We start from the raw sequence: 25,477 nt of genomic DNA, 5'->3' as shown, positions 1-25,477 counted from the left end.
AGGTTGGTGGCTTCTGATTCAAATACGATTAGTAAACTGGACCAAAGGGGTTAAGCTATGGTTCGAATACGACCATATAGCCCCCAGTGGCTGTGGCGTTGCACCGATCAAGAGGGTATCGACAGCTATGTTCTCTTTGGTTCAAATACGGCCTATGTTTGAAAAGGAAGCCCCCAAATGACCTTGAGAGGTTTTTAACGACCCTGATTCGAATATGATCCAAGTCGGACCCAAAAGGGGTTAAGCTATGATTCAGATATGATCAAGAAGCCCCCTAGTGAGTTTGGCCTTGAGCCGATCAAGTGGGTTACGACAGCTATGTTCTCTTTGGTTCGAATACGACCTATGTTTGAATAGGAAGCCCCCAAGTGACCATGATAATTGCAGCTAGATTCGAATACGATCATAAGCCGGACCAAAAAAGGTTAGACTTAATTCAAATATGATCAGCTCCTTAATAGTCATTTGAGAATAAGAAATAACAAAGATACATAATCTTTGAAAAGAAAAGAGACCGATGGTCTTACTTTATTACTTATCATGGTATATAAAATGTTAAAGTATGTACATGATGAGAGCTGGTAGCTCAGGTGTAGTATGGCCAAAGTTGAGCAATGTTCGATGGCCGGCGGGTCTCCTCCTCCGACTTACGTGAATCTTTGTGTTCTCGAACGTCAATGAGGTAATACGACCCGTTGTTTAAGTTCTTGCTGACCACAAAGGGTCCTTCCCAAGGTGGGGATAACTTGTGCGCATCTGACAGATCCTGGATGAGCCAGAGCACAAGGTCGCCTTCCTGAAAAGTCCTGGACTTGACCCAGCGGCTATGATAACGACACATGTCTTGTTGATAAACTGCTGATCGAGCCGCTGCTAAGTCTCTCTCTTCATCCAACAAGTCAAGTGCATCCTGTCTGGCTTGTTCATTATTAGCTTCAACATAAGCCGCCACACGGGGCGAGTCATGACGGATGTCACTAGGCAACACTGCTTCTGCTCCATACACCATGAAGAAAGGTGTGTAACCTGTAGACCTGTTAGGCATGGTGTTGATACTCCACAACACCGAGGGTAATTCCTCTACCCAACAACCCGGCGTTCGTTGTAAGGGAACCATAAGCCGGGGTTTGAGACCTTTCAAAATTTCCTGATTGGCTCTCTTAGCTTGACCATTGGATTGAGGATGAGCCAGAACAAACATCAAGCCGGATGTGCTCACGTTGATAAAACTCCTCCATAGCCCCTTGGGACAGATTAGTGCCATTGTCAATGATAATGCTGTGTGGAAAACCAAAACGGAAGATCACCTTTTTCATGAACTGAACCGCCGTGGCCGCGTCACACTTACTCACTGGCTCCGCCTCACCCCACTTAGTGAATTTATCAACTGCCACCAAGAGATGTGTTTTTTTATCCTTAGACCTTTTGAAAGGTCCCACCATGTCAAGCCCCCAGACCGCAAACGGACAAGTGATTGGAATCATCCGGAGCTCTTGAGCCGGCACATGCGCTCGTCGTGCAAAATTTTGACATCCATCACATCTTCTGACCAGATCCTCTGCATCAGCGTGACCCATCAACCAGTAAAAACCATGACGAAAAGCCTTGGCCACCAGAGATTTTGACCCGGCGTGATGACCACAATCGCCTTCATGGATCTCACGAAGTATTTCTTGACCTTCTTCGAGGGAAACTGTAACACCCCGGATGTAATTTACCTAATATGTACTCCAACTCTTGCCGTTTCCGGCGCTAAGTTATTTTATTTCCTCGGGTTCGGGTTTTTTGTCTCCATGTGTTGTTGTCATTGTCATGCATCTCATATCATGTCATCATGTGCATTGCATTTGCATACGTGTTCGTCTCATGCATCCGAGCATTTTTCCCGTTGTCCGTTTTGCATTCCGGCGCTCCTATCTCCTCCGGTGGTCCTTTCTACCTTCTTGTCATGTGTGGGGGTTAAACATTTCCGGATTGGACCGAGACTTGCCAAGCGGCCTTGGTTTACTACCGGTAGACCGCCTGTCAAGTTTCGTACCATTTGGACTTCGTTTGATGCTTCAACGGTTAACCGAGGGACCGAGAAGGCCTCGTATGTGTTGCAGCCCAACACCCCTCCATTTTGGCCCAAAACCCACCAAGACCCTATCCATCATCTAGAGCGTTCGATCACGATCGCGTGGCCGAAAACCGCACCTCATTTGGACACTCCTAACTCCCTCTATGCCTATAAATAGCCCCTTCTCCCAAATTCACGGTTCTTCTCCCCCTAAACCCTAGATCCATCTTCCCCGCGCCGCCGGACGCGTCCGAACCAGGCCGGACATGTCCAACCTCGCTGCACCGCCGCCACGTGTCAGTCCCTGATTTGCCCGTGCGCCGCCCCACATCGCCGGCCCGGAGAGCCCAGGGCGGGCCCTCACGGCCCGCGCGCGCCCGCCGCCGCCATCCTCGACCGGTCCGCCCCGCCGCCTCTCTTCCCCGACCCCGGCCGTCGCCGGCCACCTCCGCCACCGCGCCGGCCTCCGCGCGCCCATGCCGCGCCGGCCGCGGCCGACCCCGCCGAACCACGGCGCCGCCCCAACTCCTCGTCGCCGGCGCCTCCCCGCGGCCCGAGGCCCAACTCCGGCGAGCTCCGGCCCCAACCTCCTCTCCGACGAACCCTGGAAAGCTCCAGCCGACGATCCTCGGCTTCCGTGCGCGAGATCTGGATCGGGTCAAACCCTAGGTTGACCCCGGGATATTTTTCTAAGTCTTTTCTACAGTATTTTTATGCCATGTTCATCGCATCGTAACTCTGCATCCGTAGATCTGTTTTGCGCGTGTAGCATATCATAATGTTCGCCTCAGAGAGTACATCATTTCATCTCATTGCATCATTTTCATTTGAGCTCATCTTGATGCCCAAAATGCTGTTGGAAGAGAGCTATTTGAGTTAATTGTCAGATCTCCTGCACCAAATAGCTATTTGTCATTTTTGCCATGTTTAATGTGTGCATGATATGCTTCTGAGCTTTACATGTGTTTCGTTATATGCTTTGCCATCTTTACAGAGGTGCTATCCATGTATTTTTGTGTTATGTGTGGTGACTAGAACAAGCTTGCAAAGTGGTGCATTCGTTAATACTGATTTCAGGGACTTAGGATTTCACAAAGTCCTTGATCTGTTTTTATCAATATGCCATATGTTCATGTTGTTTCCTAGTGATCCGTGCCTCTTTTGAGGATGATCAGTAAGGATGATTTGTTAATATTGTGGTTCTCTATCCATCCATATCTTTGTTTGTAATTATGGAGCACCTAGATTGAGTCAATCAAGCTCTACTTTTGCTATTTCGTAATTCCTGGCAGATTGTCTACTTGTTAGCGATTTTGCCGAGGATGTTGTTGTTGATCCGTGCATGATACATTGTTGTTATTGCCATGTCTAGCTTATATAATGTGTATTCTTGATGGGTGTATTCTTATATTGTCATGCCTTGCTCTGTAGTGAGTGCATCGAGCTCGTGAAAATGCCTACTTGTTAACATATTTGCATGCTCCAGTTTTTCACTAAGTCTGAGTTCTGATTATGTTTTTGCCATGTTCAAATGCTTGCAATTGTATTTTTTGATCCCTTTTGGCTCAAGGTCACTAAGGGACTTTTGTTAAGCTCTTTGAGTAGCTTCATGCCATGCCTTGCTTTTCCATGTTAAGTTCCTGCAGCATATAGTTTTCTTGCTTCAAAGTGTGCTACCTGATCTGAAATTCCAGGCTTGTGTTAATTTCACTAAGTCTGAAACCTGTTTACCAATTGCTCTTTTGCCATGCTTGTTTGACCCTGTTAATGGATGAATTGGCCGTAGCTAAGTGTTCATCTTTTGTCAAGCATCATGATTGGATCCCTGCCATGTATTTTGTTGCCACGTTTGAGTGCTGTAGCATAATTATCTTGATGCATTTAGATGGCTACTTGCTGTTTATCGCAGACCGGTGCCATATTTGTTTTGCTTGCCATTTCCAAACCGTGCATCCGATTCCGGTGTTCTTTATATCGGTTTCAACCGAAATCACCTCACCTTTCCAGTGGCACACTTGGATTTCCAAGTTGAGGCCAGGTTCAATCATTTCTTGTCAAATCTTGCATATGCATCACATATCGCATCCCGCATAGCATACCATGTTTGCATCATGTTGTTCTAGCATTTGCACGTGGTTGATTGTGTTCCTTTTGCTTGTTTGTCTTGTTTGGGTAGAGCTGGGAGACGAGTTCGCTAATGAGGAGCCCGTTGAGTTTTCTTTCGAGGATCCAGTCAACTCTGACAACTTTGCAGGCAAGATGATCATACCCTCGAAATCACTTCTATCTTTGCTTTGCTAGATGCTCGCTCTTTTGCTATGCCTATGCTACGATGCCTACCACTTGCTTTTCATGCCTCCCAAATTGCCATGTCAAACCTCTAACCCACCATGTCCTAGCAAACGTTGATTGGCTATGTTACCGCTTTGCTCAGCCCCTCTTATAGCGTTGCTAGTTGCAGATGAAGATTTGGAGATCGTTCCTTGTTGGAACATTATTTTTCTTGTTGGGATATCATTATATTATCTTGTTATCTTAATGCATCTATATACTTGGTAAAGGGTGGAAGGCTCGGCCTCTTGCGTAGTGTTTTGTTCCACTCTTGCCGCCCTAGTTTCCGTCATATCGGTGCTATGTTCCCGGATTTTGCGTTCCTTACGCGGTTGGGTAATAATGGGAACCCCTTGACAGTTCACCTTGAACAAAACTCCTCCAGCAATGCCCAACCTTGGTTTTACCATTTGCCACCTAGCCTCTTTTCCCCTTGGGTTTCCGGAGCCCGAGGGTCATCTTATTTAAACCCCCCCTGGGCCAGTGCTCCTCTAAGTGTTGGTTCGACCGAGCAGACTGCGGGGCCACCTCGGGCCAACTTGAGGTTTGGTTTTACTCGTAGGATGTCTCATCTGAGTGTGCCCTGAGAACGAGATATGTGCAGCTCCTATCGGGATTTGTCGGCACATTCGGGCGGTGTTGCTGGACTTGTTTTATCTTTGCCAAAGTGTCTTGTAGAACCGGGATACCGAGTCTGATCGGAATGTCTCGAGAGAAGGTTTATCCTTCGTTAACCGTGAGAGCTTGTGATGGGCTATGTTGGGACTCCCCTAGAGGGATTTGAACTTTTGAAAGCCGTGCCCGCTGTTATGGGCAGATGGGAATTTGTTAATGTCCGGTTGTAGATAACTTGAACCTTAACTTAATAAAAATGAATCAACTGTGTGTGTTACCGTGATGGTATCTTCTCGGCGGAGTCCGGGAAGTGAACACAGTGTCGGAGTAATGCTTGCCGTAGGTTGTTCTCTAGTTCTTCGTTCGTGCTTTGCCTTCTCTTCTCGCTCTCTTTTGCGAACAGGTTAGCCACCATATATGCTAGTCGCTTGCTGCAGATCCACATATTACCTTGCCTTACCTATAAGCTTAAATAGTCTTGATCGCAAGGGTGCGAGATTGCTGAGTCCCCGTGGCTCACAGATTACTTCCAAACCAGATGCAGGGCCCGATGACTCCGTTCCAGATGATGCGCTTGAGCTCAAGTGGGAGTTCAACGAAGACTCACGCCGTTACTATGTGTCTTTCCCTGATGATCAGTAGTGGTGCCCAGTTGGGGCGATCGGGACCATGTTGCTTGTTGGGGTTGATCTTTTATTTTGGTACCGTAGTCGGACCATGAGTGTATTGGATGATGTATTGCTATTTATGTACTTTGTGTGACGTGGCGAGTGTAAGCCAACTATGTACCTTTCCCCTTCATTATCTATTACATGGGATGTTGTGAAGATTACCTTACTTGCGACATTGCTTTCAATGCGGTTATGCCTCTAAGTTGTGCTTCGACACATAGGAGATATAGCCGCATCGAGGGCGTTACAAGTTGGTATCAGAGCCTTCCCCGACCTTAGGAGCCCCCACTACTTGATCGAATTAGCTGCCGTTGTTGAGTCTAGAAAAATGTTTTGAGTCATTTAGGAATTATATATCGGAGAGTTTAGGAATTCTTTTTACTCCCCAGTCCCTTCATCGCTCTGGTAAGGCATCCTGACGTAGAGTTTTGACTCTTCTCTTCTCAAATTTCACTAAAAAAATTTAGGATCACGCGGGTATCTTGGAATCGTTCCGTTGGATTTGTGACGAGAACATTGTTCTTGGTGCCTCCTATCATTTAGGGGTTGTGGCAGTGTCCCGGGGAGTTGAGCTCCGAGGTGTTGTCGTCACAATTTTATCGTTGCAGTTCTGGAATACCTGAGTTTAGTTCGCCGACATCGAAAATCTCTTTTATGCAGTTGTTGGTGAGATAACCTCGACGCCACCCAGTACTGGGGAGGGAGTTCGGGAGTATTGCCATAACTTGTATAACGGATGCTTTTCGAAGGTTGAGGTAGACGATTTCCGAAGTTTTTCTCGGTTATGTGTTGAAGGATGGATACAGCTGGATGTAGGATTTGCTAGATTTGGGTGAGATATTATGCTTCCCCTGTATCCCCAACACATGATTGCATAACCGGAAAGGTTCGGGAGTTTCATAGGTGGGAATTCTTGTAGCTCTAGTTCTTCTTCCACGGATATTTGGTTTGAGATTGGGTGATCTTTACCGAGTATTCGTTCTTGCTCCATACCTTGTTGACTTTATTCCCCTACCTAAATTCTAAGTGGCTTCTCAATTTATGGATATGTGACCATTTCAATTGGAATGCATTCGTTCATTTTGTTCGGATGTGAAGACTATATGTTGCAATTTCAACCCGTTGGATTCAGCTTCAACTTTATCTGTCAATGTGCTAATGGATGACAACCTCTTCAGGAAGGCTCCTCCAATGCGCACGACTCCGAATCCTGATCCGCCACCACCACCTCCTCCTCCGGAGGCATGGCAAGCTGTGATGGCCGCTACCAATGCAAACACGCAGTTGATCATGCAAATTCTTCAAGAGCGCAACCAAGCGAACCAAGGCAACCAAGGAAACAATCAGAACCACTTTGCTACACTCAACCAGTTCCTTGCTGACCAGCCAAAGACCTTCAACAATTGTGTTGAGGAAACTGGTGCTGACGATTGGCTCGTGGACTTGTGCAAGCATTTCGAGTGCAGTAACGTCAGGCCTGAGGACTTTGTCAAGTTCGCTTCCTTCCAACTCAAAGACCAAGCTGCAGAATGGTTTCAGCAGTACAAAGATTCCAGAGGAGGCCGTGAGATCACCTGGGATGAATTTCGTTAAGACTTCAAAGCTCATCATATTCCTCAAAGCGTGGTTGAAAGAAAGCGTGAGGAATTCCGCAACCTGAAGCAAGGCTCTATGTCTGTCTATGACTACAACAAGTTGTTTCAGAAGCTCGCCCGCTTTGCTAAGCAGGACGTCCCTGACAAGAAGAGCATGATATACCAGTTCAGGGGTGGTCTCAGAGAAGAAATCCAGCTAGCTCTTGTTCTCTTTGAGCCCTTGAGGTACGATGAGTTCTACAACATGGCATTGAAGCAAGAGGCCGCTCAACTGAAGTGTGATGCTTCCAAGAAGCGAGTCAGAGATGCTACTCCTTCTTCCTCTACTCAAGTGGCTAAGCAGCAGAAGTATTGGCTTCCTCCTACTCAAGTGGCTAAGCAGCAGAAGTATTGGCTTCCTGTTAACGATGTTCCTGCAAAAGTACTTTTTGATACTGGTGCATCGCATTCTTTCTTGTCATGCCCACTTGCATCGAAGCACAATGTTGATACTGAGGTCATGCCCAAAGTCATGCAAGTTGTTTCTCCCGGCAAGCTTTTGACTTCTAGTTTGGTTGCTCCCGATATCTCTATTACGTTGGGCGACTACAAGTTTCTTTCTTCTCCGGTGGTTCTTGGTAACTCGGATATTGATCTTATTCTCGGAATGGATTGGCTTTCTAAGCATAAGGCGCATCTTGATTGTGCTGCCAGGCAAATTCAATTGACTCATTCGTCTGAGGATGTAATTGTCTTTGCCGCTCGTGATGATACCATCCCTCTGTTTTCTCTCAATGAGAAGGGTGAACTGGATGCCATCTCTCAAATTCCAGTCGTTTGTGAATATCAAGACGTCTTTCCAGAAGAGCTTCCAGGAATGCCTCCGCACTGGCCAGTTGAATTCGTCATCGATCTTGAGCCTGGCACGTAACCGGTGTGCAAGCGTCCTTACAAGCTCAGACCTGAAGAGTTGAAGGAGCTGAAGAAGCAACTCGATATTCAAGAGCGAATGGGTCTCATCCGACCTAGTTCTTCTCCGTGGGGTTGTGGAGTTCTTTTTGTGAAGAAGAAGGATGGAACGGACTGACTCTATGTTGACTACCGTCCATTGAACAAGAAGACTATCAAGAACAAATACCCACTTCCCAACATCAACGAGCTGTTCGAACAACTCAAAGGTGCCCAAGTTTTCTCCAAGCTTGATCTCCGTATGGGCTATCACCAGATTCGAATACGTGAGCAAGATATTCCCAAGACGGCTTTCAGAACAAGCTATGGTTCATATGAGTACACTGTCATGTCTTTTGGCCTCATCAACGCTCCTCCGACTTTCTCTCGCATGATGAACTTCATCTTCAATGCCTACACAAATGACTTTGTTTTGGTCTATCTTGACGACATTCTAGTCTTTTCGAAGAACAAGGAAGATCATGCCAAGCACTTGCGTTTGTTGGTCGATAAGCTCAGAGAACATCAGTTCTACGCCAAGTTCTCAAAGTGCGAGTTTTGGCTCGATGAGGTTCTCTATCTTGGGCATATCATCTCTGCCAAGGGCATTGCGGTGAATCCTGAGAAGGTGTCTGCAATTGTGAATTGGGAACCACCTCAGAATGTGAAGCAACTCCGTAGCTTCCTTGGTCTCGCAAGCTACTGTCGAAGGTTCGTTAAGAACTTTTCAAAGATCGCGAAGCCTCTTTCAAACCTTCTCCAGAAGCACGTCAAGTACGTTTGGTCTCCGGAATGTGACATCGCTTTCAACACTTTGAAAGAGAAATTGGTCACAGCTCCAGTTCTGACTCCTCCTGACGAATCCAAACCGTTCGAGGTCTTCTGCGATGCCTCTCTTCAAGGTCTTGGTGCAGTGTTGATGCAAGAGAAGAAAGTTGTGTCTTATACCTCTCGCCAGTTGAAGCCCAATGAGAAGAACTACCCCACTCATGACCTCGAGTTGGCGGCAGTTGTGCATGCTCTTTTTACTTGGAGACATCTCTTATTGGGAAGAAAAGTGGACATCTTCACTGACCACAAGAGTCTCAAGTACATCTTCACTCAGCCTAATCTCAACCTCAGGCAGACTCGTTGGGTCGAAATGATTCAAGAGTATAATCTGAGTATCGAGTATACTCCAGGCAAGGCCAATGTGATTGCTGACGCTTTGAGCAGGAAGGCTTACTGCAACAGTCTGATTATCAAGCCTTACCAACCCGAGCTTTGTGAAGCTTTCCGCAAACTCAATCTGCAAGTTGTTCCTCAAGGTTTCCTCGCCAACCTTCAAGTCTCTCCTACTTTGGAAGAGCAGATTCGCGAGGCTCAACTTCTTGATGCTATGGTAAAGAAGGTGAAGATTGGGATTGCCAAGAGTCAACCCAAGTACAAGTGCTACCGCCTTGATGACAAGGATACTCTCTTCTTCGAGGATCGTATTGTTGTGCCCAAAGGTGATCTTCGTAAAGTGATCATGAATGAGGCTCACAATTCACTCCTCTCCATCCACCCTGGGAGTACGAAGATGTATCAGGACCTCAAGCAGGCTTATTGGTGGACGCGAATGAAGCGCGAGATTGCTCAGTTCGTGAATGAGTGTGATGTCTGCAGAAGAGTGAAAGCAGAACACCAAAGGCCAGCTGGTCTCCTCCAACCTCTTGCCATTCCAGAATGGAAGTTTGACCACATTGAGATGGACTTTGTGACTGGGTTTCCAAAGTCCAAGCATGGCAATGATGCTATATTCATTGTCATCAACAAACTCACTAAAGTGGCTCACTTTCTGCCTATGAAAGAGTCTATCACTGCAGCTCAATTGGCGGAGCTGTATACCTCTCGAATTGTCTCTCTGCACGGTATTCGACAGGTGATCTCTTCAGACCGTGGCAGCATCTTTACCTCCAAATTTTGGGAGTCTTTTCAGAAGGCCATGGGCACCAATATCCGCTTCACACAGCTTTCCATCCTCAAACTAGCGGTCAAGTCGAGCGTGTCAATCAGATTCTTGAAGATATGCTGAGGGCTTGCGTTATCTCCTTCGGTATGAAGTGGGAAGATTGTCTTCCATATGCCGAATTCTCCTACAACAATAGTTTTCAAGCAAGTTCGGGCAATGCCCCATTCGAAATTCTATATGGCAGGAAGTGCCGTACTCCACTCAACTGGTCAGAAAGCGGTGAGCGTCAGCTTCTTGGAAATGACTTAATCACAGAGGCAGAGGAGATGTGCAAAGTCATTCGTGATAACCTCAAAGCAGCGCAATCGCGCCAGAAGAGCTACTATGATAGTAAGCACCGTGATTTGGCTTTCGAGATCAGAGATCATGTTTACCTCCGCGTCTCTCCAATGAAAGGTACTCGTCGCTTCGGTATCAAAGGGAAGCTTGCCCCTAGATACGTGGGTCCTTTCAAGATCGTCAGCAAGAGAGGCAATCTCACCTATCAACTCGAGCTTCCTTCAAACTTTGCAAATGTGCACGACGTGTTCCATGTCTCTCAGCTCCTCAAGTGCTTCAAGACTCCTGACCGCACCGTCAACTTCGAAGACATTGATCTCCAAGAAGATCTCTCTTATCGTGAGCACCTAGTTGCTATTCTTGAAGAGACTGAACGCAAGACTCGCAATAAGTTGATCAAATTCCTCAAAGTCAAGTGGTCACACCATTCCGACCGTGAAGCCACCTGGGAACGCGAGGATCACCTCCGTTCTGAGTACCCGGCGTTCTTGCAGTCCTAGATCTCGGGACAAGATCCTTTCGTAGTGGTGGAGTGTTGTAACACCCCGGATGTAATTTACCTAATATGTACTCCAACTCTTGCCGTTTCTGGTGCTAAGTTATTTTATTTCCTCGGGTTCGGGTTTTTTGTCTCCGTTTGTTGTTGTCGTTGTCATGCATCTCATATCATGTCATCATGTGCATTGCATTTGAATACGTGTTCGTCTCATGCATCCGAGCATTTTCCCCGTTGTCCGTTTTGCATTCCGGCGCTCCTATCTCCTCCGGTGGTCCTTTCTACCTTCTTGTCATGTGTGGGGGTTAAACATTTCCGAATTGGACCGAGACTTGTCAAGCGGCCTTGGTTTACTACCGGTAGACCGCATGTCAAGTTTCGTACCATTTGGACTTCGTTTGATGCTTCAACGGTTAACCGAGGGACCGAGAAGGCCTCGTGTGTGTTGCAGCCCAACACCCCTCCATTTTGGCCCAAAACCCACCAAGACCCTCTCCATCATCTAGAGCGTTCGATCACGATCACGTGGCCAAAAACCGCACCTCATTTGGACACTCCTAACTCCCTCTATGCCTATAAATAGCCCCTCCTCCGAAATTCACGGTTATTCTCCCCCTAAACCCTAGATCCATCTTCCCCGCGCCGCCGGACACGTCCGAACCACGCCGGACATGTCCAACCTCCCCGCGCCGCCGCCACGTGTCAGTCCCTGATTCGCCCACGCGCCGCCCCACATCGCCGGCCCGGAGAGCCCAGGACGGGCCCTCCCGGCCCGCGCGCGCCCACCGCCGCCATCCCTCGACCGGTCCGCCCCGCCGCCTCTCTTCCCTAACCCCGGCCGTCGCCGGCCACCTCCGCGCACCCGTGCCGCGTCGGCTGCCGTCGACCCCGCCGAACCACGGCGCCGCCCCAACTCCTCGTCGCCGGCGCCTCCCTGCGGCCCGAGGCCCAACTCCTCTCCGACGAACCCCGGCAAGCTCCAGCCGACGATCCTTGGCTTCCGTGCGCGAGATCTGGATCGGGTCAAACCCTAGGTTGACCCCGGGATATTTTTCTAAGTCTTTTCTACAGTATTTTTATGCCATGTTCATCGCATCGTAACTCTGCATCCGTAGATCCGTTTTGCGCGTGTAGCATATCAAAATGTTCGTCTCAGAGAGTACATCATTTCATCTCATTGCATCATTTTCATTTGAGCTCATCTTGATGCCCGAAATGCTGTTGGAAGAGAGCTATTTGAGTTAATTGTCAGATCTGCTGCCCCAAATAGCTATTTGTCATTTTTGCCATGTTTAATATGTGCATGATATGCTCCTGAGCTCTACATGTGTTTTTTTATATGCTTTGCCATCTTTACAGAGGTGTTATCCATGTATTTTTGTGATATGTGTGGTGACTAGCACAAGCTTGCAAAGTGATGCATTCGTTAATGCTGATTTCAGGGACTTAGTATTTCACTAATTCCTTGATCTGTTTTATCAATATGCCATATGTTCATGTTGTTTCCTAGTGATCCGTGCCTCTTTTGAGGATGATCAGTAAGGATGATTTGTTAATCTTGTGGTTCTCTATCCATCCATGTCTTTTTTTGCAATTATGGAGCACCTAGATTGAGTCAATCGAGCTCTACTTTTGCTATTTCGTAATTCCTGGCAGATTGTCTACTTGTTAGCGATTTTGCCGAGGATGTTGTTGTTGATCCGTGTATGATATATTGTTGTCATTGCCATGTCTAGCTTATATAATGTGTATTCTTGATGGTTGTATGCTTATATTGTCATGTCTTGCTCTATAGTGAGTGCATCGAGCTCGTGAACATGCCTACTTGTTAACATATTTGCATGCTCCAGTTTTTCACTAAGTCTGAGTTCTGATTATGTTTTTGTCATGTTCACATGCTTGCAATTGTATTTTGTGATCCATTTTGGCTCAAGGTCACTAAGGGACTTTTGTTAAGCTCTTTGAGTAGCTTCATGCCATGCCTTGCTTTGCCATGTTAAGTTCCTGTAGCATATAGTTTTCTTGCTTCAAAGTGTGCTATCTGATTTGAAATTCCAGGCTTGTGTTAATTTCACTAAGTCTGAAACTTGTTTACCAATTGCTCTTTTGCGATGCTTGTTTGACCCTGTTAATGGATGAATTGGTCGTAGTTCAGTGTTCATCTTTTGTCAAACATCATGAGTGGATCCCAGCCATGTATTTTGTTGCCATGTTTGACTACTGTAGCATAATTATCTTGATGCATTTAGATGGCTACTTGCTGTTTATCGCAGACCGGTGCCATATTTGTTTTGCTTGCCATTTCCAAACCGTGCATCCGATTCCGGTGTTCTTTATATCGGTTTCAACCGAAATCACCTCACCTTTCCAGTGGCACACTTGGATTTCCATGTTCAGGCCAGGTTCAATCATTCCTTGTCAAATCTTGCATATGCATCACATATCGCATCCCGCATAGCATACCATGTTTGCGTCATGTTGTTCGAGCATTTGCACGTGGTTGATTGTGTTCCTTTTGCTTGTTTGTCTTGTTTGGGTAGAGCTGGGAGATGAGTTTGCTAACGAGGAGCCCATTGAGTTTGCTTTCGAGGATCCAGTCAACTCTGACAACTTTGCAGGCAAGATGATCATACCCTCGAAATCACTTCTATCTTTGCTTTGCTAGATGCTCGCTCTTTTGCTATGCCTATGCTACGATACCTACCACTTGCTTTTCATGCCTCCCAAATTGCCATGTCAAACCTCTAACCCACCATGTCCTAGCAAACCGTTGATTGGCTATGTTACCGCTTTGCTCAGCCCCTCTTATAGCGTTGCTAGTTGCAGGTGAAGATTTGGAGATCGTTCCTTATTGGAACATTATTTTTCTTGTTGGGATATCATTATATTGTCTTGTTATCTTAATGCATCTATATACTTGGTAAAGGGTGGAAGGCTCGGCCTCTTGCCTAGTGTTTTGTTCCACTCTTGCCGCCCTAGTTTCCGTCATATCAGTGTTATGTTCCCGGATTTTGCGTTCCTTACACGGTTGGGTAATAATGGGAACCCCTTGACAGTTCGCCTTGAACAAAACTCCTCCAGCAATGCCCAACCTTGGTTTTACCATTTGCCACCTAGCCTCTTTTTCCCTTGGGTTTCCGGAGCCCGAGGCTCATCTTATTTAAACCCCCCATGGGCCAGTGCTCCTCTGAGTGTTGGTCCGACCGAGCAGACTGCGGGGCCACCTCGGGGCAACTTGAGGTTTGGTTTTACTCGTAGGATGTCTCATCTGAGTGTGCCCTGAGAACGAGATATGTGCAGCTCCTATCAGGATTTGTTGGCACATTTGGGCGGTGTTGCTGGACTTGTTTTATCTTTGCCGAGGTGTCTAGTAGAACCGGGATACCGAGTTTGATCGGAATGTCTCGGGAGAAGGTTTATCCTTCGTTGACCGTGAGAGCTTGTGATGGGCTAAGTTGGGACTCCCCTGCAGGGATTTGAACTTTCGAAAGCCATGCCCGAGGTTATGGGCAAATGGGAATTTGTTAATGTCAGGTTGTAGAGAACTTGAACCTTAACTTAATTGAAATGAATCAACTGTGTGTGTTACCGTGATGGTCTCTTCTCGGCGGAGTCCGGGAAGTGAACACGGTGTTGAAGTAATGCTTGCCGTAGGTTGTTCTCTAGTTCTTCGTTCATGCTTTGCCTTCTCTTCTCGCTCTCTTTTGCGAACATGTTAGCCACCGTATATGCTAGTCGCTTGCTGCAGCTCCACATATTACCTTGCCTTACCTATAAGCTTAAATAGTCTTGATCGCGAGGGTGCGAGATTGCTGAGTCCCCGTGGCTCACAGATTATTTCCAAACCAGATGCAGGGCCCGATGACTCCGTTCCAGATGATGCGCTTGAGCTCAAGTGGGAGTTTGACGAAGACTCACGCCGTTACTATGTGTCTTTCCCTGATGATCAATAGTGGTGCCCAGTTGGGGCGATCGGGACCATGTCACTTGTTGGGGTTGATCTTTTATTTTGGTACTATATTCAGACCATGAGTGTATTGGATGATGTATTGCTATTTATGTACTTTGTGTGACGTGGCGAGTGTAAGCCAACTATGTACCTTTCCCCTTCATTATCTATTACATGGGATGTTGTGAAGATTACCTTACTTGCGACATTGCTTTCAATGCTGTTATGCCTCTAAGTCGTGCTTCGACACGTAGGAGATATAGCCGCATCGAGGGCGTTATAGAAACACACCATTGAAACGCTCCGGAGACACTGCGATGGTATAATTCTCCATCCGAAATCGTCATTGACTTAGACCGCTGGGTTATCTGTCGAGCCAGGGTTGCATCCGCTGGCAACTCTCCCCAGGTCATGTAAGCCAAGAACGGCACTGTCCAATCTGGGATGACATGAAGAGCCGCCACCAACTGTGCCTCTAGGTCAGGAACAGCTAAATCTTCTTCTATGGGCAACTTGACAGACGAGTTATGCAAAACATCCAAAAAGGTGTTAGGTGGTACCGGCTTATGCTGAGACCCCAACCGGCTTAAAGCATTAGCCGGTTCGTTCTTTCGACGGTCAATGTGCTCCACCTGATAACCTTTGAAATGCCCTGCAACAGCATCAACCTCCCGGTGATAAGCCGCCATGAGAGGGTCCTTGGAATCCCACTTGCCTGATACCTGTTGAGCCACTAGATCTGAATCGCCAGGACATCTGACCCGGCTCAAACTCATCTCTTTTGCCACTCGAAGACCATGGAGCAAGGCTTCATACTCTGTTGCATTGTTAGTGCAAGGAAACATCAACCGTAACACATAACAAAATTTGTCACCTCGCGGAGAAGTTAACACAACTCCAGCCCCGAGCCTTCCAACTGTCTGGACCCATCAAAATGAATAGTCCAATACGTGTTGTCTGGTTTTTCTTCTGGCATCTGCATCTCTGTCCAGTCATTAATGAAGTCAACCAGTGGTTGAGATTTGATCGTGGTACGTGGCACATACTTCAACCCATGAGACCCAAGCTCAATCGCCCACTTGGCGACTCACCCAGTGGCTTCTCTGTTTTGAATGATGTCTCCCAAAGGAGCAGAGCTAACCACGGTGATTGGATGTCCCTGAAAATAATGCTTAAGCTTCCGGATACGAGCTTCTGCCAATGTGGATATCGTTGCTTGGATTCAATTAGCACCTCACTGACGTAGTAAACCGGCCGTTGAACCGGATGCTCCTTGCCAGCCTCCTTGCGCTCAACCACAATAGCCACACTAACAGCTCGTGAGTTGGCGGCCACGTATAACAGCAGCGGCTCATTCTCAACTGGAGCAGCCAGGACCGGCGGCTCAGCAAGCTGTGTCTTCAGATCTTCAAAAGCAGAGTTTGCAACATCGCTCCAAACAAAATCATCTGTTTTCTTCATCATCTGATACAGAGGCATTGCCTTCTCCCATAACCAGCTTATGAACCGGCTCAAAGCAGCAACACGGCCCGCCAGTTGTTGAATGTCATTGATGCATGTTGGTTTGGCCAGGGATGTAATTGCCTTGATTTTCTCCGGGTTAGCCTCAATACCTCGGTTAGAAACCAAAAAACCCAAGAGCTTGCCGGCTGGGACTCCAAAAACACACTTGGCCGGGTTAAGCATCATTTTGTAGACCCGGAGATTATCGAAAGTCTCTTTCAGATCTGTGACCAAGGTTTCCTCTTTCCTGGATTTTACCACTATATCATCCACATAAGCGTGAACATTACGCCCAATTTGATCGTGAAGACAATTCTGCACACACCATTGGTAAGTCGCCTGGGAACTCTTAAGCCCAAAAGGCATAGACACATAGCAGAAGGCTCCAAAAGAAGTGATAAAAGTCGTCTTTTCCTAATCCTTGACTGCCATCTTGATCCGATGATTACCAGAATAAGCATCCAAGAAACTCAAACGTGTGCAACCTGCCGTAGCATCAATGATCTGATCAATACGGGGGAGGGCAAAAGGATCATCCGGATAAGCCTTGTTTAGATCGGTGTAATCCACACACATACGCCAGGTGCCATTCTTTTTTAGTACAAGCACCGGGTTGGCTAACCACTCCGGGTGAAAGACTTCTACAATGAACCCAGCTGCCAAAAGCCGGGCCACCTCTTCTCCAATGGCCTTGCGCCTTTATTCATTGAATCGTCGGAGAAACTGTCTGACAGGTTTACACTTTGGATCAATATTGAGAGTGTGCTCAACGAGTTCCCTCGGGACACCCGGCATGTCTGAAGGTTTCCATGCGAAGATGTCCCGGTTCTCGCGGATGAACTCGATGAGTGCGCTTTCCTATTTTGGATCCAAGTTTGCACTGATGATGAACTGCTTGGATGAGTCGCCAGGCACAAAGTCAACCATGTTGGTGTCATCAGCTGATTTAAAATTCAACACCGGCTCATACTCAGCTGTTGGTTTCTTTAGTGATGTCATGTCTGCCGGGTCAACATGCTCTTTGTAAAACTTTAACTCCTCTGTTGCACAGACAGATTCAGCATAGGCAGCATCACCTTCTTCACACTCCAAAGCTATTTTCCGGCTCCCGTGTACTGCAATGGTGCCCTTATAACCCGACATCTTAAGCTGCAAATACACATAACACGGCCGAGCCATGAATTTGGCATAAGCCACCGTCCAAACAGAGCATGATACGGGCTTTTAATCTTAACCACCTCAAAGGTTAATTTTTCTGCTCTGGAGTCATACTCATCCCCAAAGGCTACTTCTAGTTCAATCTTACACACTGGGTATGCCGACTTGCCAGGAACCACACCATGAAAAATAGTGTTGGATTGTTTAAGACTCTTATCTGTCAATCCCATCCGGCGGAACGTCTCGTAGTAGAGGATGTTGATGTTGCTGCCTCCATCCATGAGTACCTTAGTGAATTTGTATCCACCAACCTGAGGTGCCACTATGAAAGCCAAGTGACCCGGATTATCGACCCGGGGTGGGTGATCCTCTCTGCTCCACACAATAGGCTGCTCTTACCAACGTAAGTAACGTGGAATCGCCGGCTCAACGGCATTGATGACCCTCTTGTGAAGCTTCTGGTCTCTCTTACATAAGCTAGTGGTGAATACATGGTATTTCCCACTATTCAGCTCCTTCCGGTTTCTCTGATATCCAGACTGCTGCTGCTGATTACCTTGGTCGGGTTGCGGATTATACCCTCCTTGGTTACCGGGATGGCCCTGACCATGGAATCCTCCTCCACCTAAGCCGGCGCCCGGGCCTTGGAAACCGCCTCCACCTGAGCCACTACCTGGGTCGTGACCTCCATCAAACGCGTTTGAATTTTTTAAACGCCTTCATGATCATACAATCTTTCCACAGGTGGGTGGCTGGCTTCTCCCGGGTGCCGTGCTTTGGACAAGGCTCATTCAATAATTGCTCAAGGGTGGGACCTAACCCGCCCGACCGAGGGGGCTGTCTGCCCTTACTCCATTGATTTTCGCCCTGTGTATTGGTGTTAGCAACAAACTCATCAGCATAACGTTTATTACCTCCTTGATTCACCGGGTTATGCTGGTGACCTTTGCCGTTGCCGTTCTTCTTTCCCTTCGTTGCCTTTTCTTTGTCAGACACCGGGTCCTTGGTAGTATCAGAATCAGCATACTTGACGAGAGCCGCCATCAACGTTCCCATGTCATTACAGTCACGCTTGAGCCGCCCCAGCTTTTGCTTCAGAGGTTCGAAACGGCAATTTTTCTCCAACATTAAGACTGTTGAGCCGGCATCCATCTTATCAAATGAATGTATTATCTCCTTGACCCGACGCACCCAATGGGTTGTGGATTCACCATACTCTTGCTTGCAATTGGTCAGGTCCACAATCGACATAGGCTGCTTACACGTGTCTTTAAAGTTCTGGATGAACTGGGCCTTCAACTCCGCCCATGAGCCGATAGAATTGGGTGGCAATCCCTTCAACCAAGTACAAGTTGTTCCACCTAACATCATAGTGAAATACTTAGCCATTGTTGCATCGCTGACCTCCAATAACTCCATAGCCATCTCATAACTCTCAATCCAAGCCCCGGGCTGTAAGTCAGCTGTGTAATTAGGCACCTTATGAGGCCCCTTAAAGTCCTTTGGCAAACGCTCATTACATATGGCCGGCACCAAGCAAGGAACGCCTCCGGTTCTTGTGGCCACTCCTGCCTCAACCGAGGTTGCTGGATAAGCCGGACAAGTTTGATGAGCCGCCTGATCTGCTGCCATTTGAACTGCTCATTCCGCCTCTTGACGAATCCTCTCCTGATCTGCCAAGTTAAGGGCTCCAGCCCGCACCGGCTCATGCCTGTATGGCCGGTTGTGGCGTTGAGCATTGCTTGACATATCTGCGGATTCCATATGCCTACTATAACTCGGGCTCCGGCTTGGGTGAGGAGTTGAATGGATCATGTCTCGACTGTAGGAGTACGCATCTTGCTGCACCAGAGCTGTTTGAAGAAGTTCTCTTACCCTTCGTGTTTCAATTGCCGCCGGTGAGTCACCTTCCATCAGAAGAGCCGCCAGACGAGCCGATGTTGTGATGAGGTTTTCCAAAGGGTTGGAGAAGTGACCCGGCGGCGTTGGGACGTAATGAGGCGGAGCAGTAATTATACGAGGTGGATCCATTGCACGCGGGTGTACCGGTGCGCCGGGTGTTTTAATCCGGGGTGCCTCCGGCGGGTTACTTCCCCCGGCTCTGGGTGTGTGAAAAAGATTCCTAGGATCGAGCGTCAGAGGCAGACATGATTGGGTTTTCTGATGCCTCCTCCTCATGACCTCGTTCGACGCGTTCAGATCCACCGAGAGCCGGAAGGTCTCCGGTTGAAGCTGTTGAGCACGAACGTCCATAGCCGCCCGCTCTGCTGCCATCCTGACTTCCTCTGCGGATAGATTTTCTTTTGCTTGCACCATCTCTTCACGTACGCGTGCCACCTCTGCATCATGTTGGGCTTTATCCGCCAGCTCTACCACGGCAGTCAACAGAGTCGTCAGTTTATCCATGAGGTCCATCAAGATCTGAGCCGGGGGGCGCGCGGGGTCTCCTGACCCGGCTGCAGCCGACCTGGTAGATGTTGTCGCTGCCGCTGTAGAGTTCTGCCCGGGCTTTGTCCCTGCCATGAAGACTCTGGCCCAATTCGGCGGCTCAAGAGGGTCCGGAATACTGCAGCCATCGGAACAGCCCCCAAGCATGCCGTCCTGCAGCTGATACAAAGAGTCTGTCTCGCCCGTTGATGATGCAGTGTTAGAACAGACGGCCATCTCACCGCCCTCCACTGATCCTTCAGAGTATTCACCACCATGGACGCAGCCTACGAAGGCATGCTTCACGGAAGATTGAACACGGGCGGTCCTCGCGCGCCGAGCCGTTTCGATGAGTTTGGTGTGGACGTCTGGCTCACGACCTGACTTGCCGATCCGGCCGATGAAGACGTGAATTCCGCCGAAGGGGACCCGGTACCCGTACTCAATTGAGCCGGCCTCGCGGCCCCAGCCTTCGTCGTCGATGTAGAGCTTGCCGCGATGACTCTTGGTCATCCGGCCCACAACGTATCCCTTGAGCCCTTCGAAGCTACCCTTCAAGAACTCAAATCCACCGTGCGCTGGCCCCACGGTGGGTGCCAACTTTCATGGAATTGTCACGGCAGATGTCCTAGAGCAAGGACTTAGTCGTAGGGCCATCGCACTAGGAAGCTTAAAGGGGTTAATCAGGACAAAGGACACGAGAGGGTTTTATACTAGTTTGGCCCCTTACGATGAAGGTAAAAGCCTACGTCTAGTTGGGATTGGTATTGCTGGGGTTTCGATCACCAAGAGGCTCAACTCACCGGCTTGGTTATCGACTTGTTGTTTCTTGCCCTAAGCCGCCACCGGGTCGTCCCCTTATATACATGGGTTGACGCCTGGTGGCCTACAGAGTCCCGGCCGGCTCATAATCATGTCCGGCTCGGTGACTTCCTTTACATGCCTTTCTTTACAAGTCTTTCCTTACATACGGCGGTTTACAATATCGGGCCTTAAGCCGCCTCCAGGCGCTTAGGCCTTCTATAAGGTTTAATAAACTATCGTCTTGAATGTTTACTGGGCTTCTTGCGTAACCCACCATTGGGGCTGACCCGGCCCCTCCTAGGCGGGTTATGACTGATAGTAATATCCCCAACACATTCCGTTTGGATTCCGTTTGATATTCCTTTTCTATGAAACACTTAAATGGGCAAAAAACAGCAATTTGCACTAGGCCTTCGGTTAATAGGTTAGTCCCAAAAATAATATAAAAGTGCATAATAAAGCCCATTAAAAATCCAAAACGGATAATATAATAGCCTTGGACAATCAAAAATTATAGATACGTTGGAGACGTATCACTTGTTGAGATCCGTAAAATCTATGCACGGCCTCCATTTCCCATTAGCCTTGCGTACCACCACAGGATTCGCTAACCATGTTGGATGCAATACTCCTCTGACCACACCAGCTGCCTCAAGTTTCCTTATCTACTCGGTAATGAACTGTTGCCACTCCAAGGCTTGCTTTTGGACCTTCTGCTTGATGGGTCAGGCATGTGGGCAGACAGCAAGGTGGTGCTCGATTACCTCCCTGGGAACACCGGGGATATCAGATGGTTGCCAGGCAAACACATCGATATTCACCCGCAGGAAGGCAATGAGTGCACTTTCCTATTTGTCATCGAGGGTGGCACTGATAGTGAAAGTACCATCAGCACCAGCCAGCCCCGCCGGGACCTTTCTCACAGCGGGTGCAGTAGCCTTGGACCTCTTGCTATTGGAACTCTCCGACAAGTCATCAACAAGCGCAGCGTACTCCGAAGAGGCACGCTTCCCGGATTCCTTGCTGGTGTCCCTGTTAGCTTTCTTCTTTCCATTACTTTCTGTGGCGGGAACATTAGCTTCAGCGGCCTCTGCCGCGACTGCTTCCTTGGACATCTTGTCCACGCAAATGATTGTGTCCTTCTCATCTGATGGAATGGAAATGACACCTATCGGCCCTGGCATCTTCAAGGTGGTGTAGGCGTAGTGGGATACCGCCACGAATTTGGCCAGAGCTGGGTGACCAAGGATTCCATTGTACGGCAGGGGGAGGTCGACCACATCAAACACGATCTTCTTAGTCCGGTAATTCAACTCTCCCCCGTATGTCACCGGAAACGTGATCTTCCCATTAGGACGGCTCCTTCTGGGGTTGATTCCTTGAAACGTACCAGTAATCTTAAGCTCTTCCTCTTCTATCTGAAGTTTGCTGATGACCTTTGGAGAAATCAGATTCTACCTGGCCCCGCTGTATACCAACATCTTTGTGACTTTGAGGTTCCGGATTGTTGGTGAGACCAACAACGGCAAGCACCCTACCGCGGTGGTGCAGTCAGGGTGGTCCTCTTCGTCGAAGATGATGGGCGTGTGGGACTGTAACACCCACGATGCGGCTATATCTCCCACGTGTCGGAGCACGACTTAGAGGCATAACCGCATTGTAGGCATGTCGCAAGAGTGGTAATCTTTACACATCCCATGTACTAAATAAGAAAGAGGTACAGGGTTGGCTTACAATCACCACTTCACACAATACATAAATATAGCATAACATCATCCAGATACAATCAAGGTCCGACTACGGAACCAAAATAAAGACAACCCCCAAATGCATAAGATCACTGATCGCCCCAACTAGGCTCCACTACTGATCGTCTGGAAAGGAAACGTAGTAACGTCCTGAGTCCTCGTCGAACTCCCACTTGAGTTCAGTCGCACCCCTGGAATGGCATCATCGGCACCAGCATCTAGTTTTGGAAGTAATCTGTGAGTCATGGGGACTCAGGAATCTCACACCCTCACGACCAAGACTATTTAAGCTTATGGGTAGGGAAAGGTAGTGAGGTGGAGCTGCAGCAAGCACTAGCATATATGGTGGCTAACTTACGCAAATGAGAGCGAGAAGAGAAGGCAAAGCACGGTCGAGAATCTATAAAGATCAAGAAGTGATCCTAAAACTACTTACGTTCAAGCATGACACGAGACGGTGTTCTCTTCCCGGACTCCGCCGAAAAGAGACCATCATGGTTACACACGTTGCTGATTCATTTTAATTAAGTTAAGTGTCATGTTTTCTACAACCGGATATTAACAAATTCCCATCTTCCCATAACCGTGGGCACCGCTTTCGAAAGTTCAAAACCCTGCAGGGGTGTCTCAACTTAGCCCATCACAAGCTCTCATGGTCAACGAAGGATATTCCTTCTCCCGGGACGACCCGATCAGACTCGGAATCCCGGTTACAAGACATTTCGATAATGGTAAAACAAGACCAGCAAAGACACCCGAATAGGAGCTTCACATATCTCGTTCTCAGGGCACACCAGATAAGAAATCCTTACAACTAAAACCAACCCTCGAGTTTCCCCAAGGTGGCGCTGCAAGGGGCTCTAGTTTGGACCAACACTGAGAGGAGCACTGGCCCGGGGGTTTAAAATAAAGATGACCCTTGAGTCCGCGGAAACCAAGGGAAAAAGGCTTAGGTGGCAAATGGTAAAACCAAGGTCGCGCCTTGCTGGAGGAGTTTTATTCAAGGCGAACTGTCAAGGGGTTCCCATTATAACCCAACCACATAAGGAACGCAAAATCAAGGAACATAACACCGGTATGACGGAAACTAGGGCGGCAAGAGTGGAACAAAACACCAGGCATAAGGCCGAGCCTTCCACCCTTTACCAAGTATATAGGTGCATTAAAATAAACAAGATAGAATAATGATATCCCAACAATAAACATGTTCCAACAAGGAACAAACTCCAATCTTCACCTGCAACTAGCAACGCTATAAGAGGGGCTGAGCAAAGTGGTAACATAGCCAAACAACGGTTTGCTAGGATAAGGTGGGTTAGAGGTTTGACATGGCAATGTGGGAGGCATGAAATAGCAAGTGGTAGGTATCAAGGCATAGGCATAGAAATAGAGCGAGCAACAAGCAAGCAAAGATAGAAGTGATTTCGAGGGAATGGTCATCTTGCCTGCAAAGTTCTCCGAGGTGACGTAAGCTTGATCCTCATAAGCGTACTCAATGGGTTCCTCGATCACGTACTCGTCTCCCGACACTACCCAAGGCAAGAACACAAGCAAAAGGAAACACAATCAACCACAGTGCAATGCGCAAGCAACATGATGCAAAACATGGCATGATATGCGGGATGTAATATGCAATGCATATGCGTTCTCCGGAAGGAAAAGATTGAACCAGGCCTCAACTTGGCAAACCAAGAGTGCCGCTGGAAAGATGAGTTGATTTCGGTTGAAATCGATATAAAGATCACCGGAATCGGATGCACGGTTTGCAAATGGCAAGCAAAACAATAATGGCACAAAACTGCGATTAACAGCATGATGCCATCTAAAATGCAACAAGAAACTAAGCTACTGCAATCTAAAATAGCAACAAAGCACAAGGCAGTAATCTACTCAAGATGCTTGACAAAAGATGAACAATGAGCTACGGCTAAATCACACAATAGCAGGTTCAAACCAGCATGGTAAAAGTGCAAAAGATAACAGCATCTCAGACTTAGTGAAAATAACAACATGCCAGGAATTAACATCCGGAAACAATGTTTAGAGCAAGATAACAACATGTTACAGGATCAGATCATAGCAAAGCAAGGCATGGCATAAATCTACTCAAAGCATATAAGAAAAGCCCCTTACGGACCATAAGCCAAAAGGATCAGAAGATATGATGGCACCCATGTAAACATAGCAAGTTTCGTTAACAGATTCAGACTTAGGAGAAAACTAGACATGGCAAAAGCAGAGTTACGTAAGCATGTTTGCGAGCTTGATGCACTCACCGCAAGGCATTGCATGACAAACTAAGCATACACCCAGAAAGAAGACATGTTCAAGAAGCTAAAAATGGCAAGAACAATCTCATAGCATGCATGGATCAACTACAACAACCTTGGCAAAATTGATTAACAGGTAAACAATCTGCCAGGAACATTTTATAGCAAAAGTAGAGCAAGATTGAGTCATGCTAGGGTACTCCATAAATGCAAACAAAGACATGGATGGATAGAGCATAACAATATCTCAACATCATCCTTACTTAACATGCTCAAAAGAGGCATGGATCACTCTGTAGCAACATGAATACATGGCATAAAAATAACATCAGGAAAATGACTTAGAAGAATTCTAAGTCGCTGAAATCAGCAACATCACGAGAGCTACATTGCATGCATGTGCTAGTCACCACATTGATAACAAAAATACATGGCATACACCCCTGTAAATATGGCATGGCATAGCCCAAAACACATGTAGGGCTCAAGTTCATAGGAGGCACACATTAATCATGGCAAAAATGAGAAATGCCCATAATCTATTAAGAAACATAAACTAACATTTTATAGCACTCTTCCAACAGCATTTTAGGCATCAAGATGGACTCAAACAAGCATGGTGCAATGGAACAAAATGAAGAGGGCATCATGA

Source organism: Triticum urartu, chromosome 7A, assembly GCF_056163025.1.
Source record: "Triticum urartu cultivar PI428250 chromosome 7A, HENAU_Tu73, whole genome shotgun sequence".
Classification (NCBI taxonomy): domain Eukaryota; kingdom Viridiplantae; phylum Streptophyta; class Magnoliopsida; order Poales; family Poaceae; genus Triticum; species Triticum urartu.
This window is presented reverse-complemented; position numbering follows the sequence as displayed.